The 1,705-nt window shown below is 40.5% G+C and overlaps 1 pseudogene; it reads left to right on the forward strand.

The window, feature by feature from the left end:
* Positions 1-1,016: 1,016 nt before the first annotated feature.
* On the forward strand, positions 1,017-1,436 carry LOC139439622 (large ribosomal subunit protein P1 pseudogene; annotated as a pseudogene).
* The last annotated feature ends 269 nt before the right edge of the window (positions 1,437-1,705 follow it).

Consider the following 1,705-nt stretch of genomic DNA (forward strand, 5'->3'; position numbering starts at 1 on the left):
AAAGTCTTATGTCTGCCATGAGATACCTGCCCAAAATGTACTAAAAGGTAAAATTGTAGATTGCATGCAACTTTAAATAGATTATTTTTTTAATATAATAGAATCTGAGAACACTACTGATGATAATGATAATTGCTAAATTTTAATTTATCTTTATGATACATTTGGACTGTGCTGTGGCCTTTACATGGATTATCTCAATTAATCCATCCAAAAACCCCATGAGGTAGATATGATTATCATTTTGCAGAGGAGGAAACAGAGACCTAGAGAAATTAAGTGGCATGCCTAAAGTTATCTCTGTGGTCAATGGTGGAGCTGTGTCTGTAACTTAGAGCTGGAAATGGTCTTAGAGATCATCTAGATCAGGGGTCAGCAAACTTTTTCTGTAAAGGGCGAGATCATAAATAACCCAGGCATTGTGTTGCAACCTTTCAACTACGTTCTTGTAGTATGCAGGCAGTCATAGACATACATAAGTGAATGAGAGTGACTGTGTTGAAATGAAACATTATTTATAAAACAAGTAGTGGTCTGGAATTGGTCCACAAGCAGTAATTTGATTGCTTCTTATCTAGTACAAATCTCTCATTTACAAAACCAAGGTCCAGAGAGGTGAAGGCATTTATACCGTCCATTGATATCAGAAACCAGATGAAAAGTCTCTTTGGTCTCATCCTGTAATCTTTTCCTTAAACCGGATTCAAGAGATTTCACCAATTAATATGGTCAGAGATCTTAATATCCTATATTAAAACAAATGTAAAATTCACTTGAAATTATGAGACTCTCATATAGATCTTTTTGCTCAATAAAGGCTAATTTTGAACCAAGACTTTTCTACTTTGCCTGATTTGTATCGATGTGGTACAGCTCCAAGACCAAGCAGAAAAATCTAAATCACATTTCATTATGTCAAATCAAGAAGCAGGAGCCTTTTCCTCAGCTGCCAGTAAGGTGCTCAGTTCTTCCGAGGAAGCCGAGGCCATGTTGGGGTGAGGCCCTCACTTCATCCTATGACTATAACCGTGCCTGGCACTCGCCCACACAATGGCTCTGTCTCCAAGCTTGCCTGCATGTATTTGGCCTTCATACTCCACAATGATGAAGTCACGGTCACAGAGGATAAGATCGATGCCCTCATTAAAGCATCTGGTGTAAACGGTGAACCTTTCTGGCCTGGCTTGTTTGCAAAGGGGCTGGCCAAAGTCAACATTGGGTGCCTCGTCTGCAACGTAAGGGCTGGTGGACCTGCCCCAGCAGCAGGGGCTGCACCGGCAGGAGGTCCTGCCCCCACCACCACTGCTGCCCCAGCTGAGGAGAAGAAAGTGGAAGCAAAGAAAGAAGAATCTGAGGAATCAGATGATGACATGGGCTTTGGTCTTTTTGACTGGCTCCTCTTTTGTAAAATGTTCAATAAAGAGCTACACTCTTAAAAAAAAAAAAGAACTAGGAAACCATTACTTAAATTGTTACAGAAAAGAAGATGAAGCTAGTTGAATAATCCCACCAAGACATATTCAAATATTCAGTCATGAGGAGAGCTAGACACGGGCCCTCGGTTCATTCCTCCTGAAGCTCCTGTCCAGGTTTCCCTTCCTGGCTTAATACAGATCTGTTAATACATTCCCTAATTGAAATAGACATATTTCCTTCCCACTGTCTCTATGACCAAAATTCGGAGACTCTGAAATTTCAAGCAAAA

The sequence above is a fragment of the Dasypus novemcinctus genome, chromosome 9, assembly GCF_030445035.2.
Source record: "Dasypus novemcinctus isolate mDasNov1 chromosome 9, mDasNov1.1.hap2, whole genome shotgun sequence".
Classification (NCBI taxonomy): domain Eukaryota; kingdom Metazoa; phylum Chordata; class Mammalia; order Cingulata; family Dasypodidae; genus Dasypus; species Dasypus novemcinctus.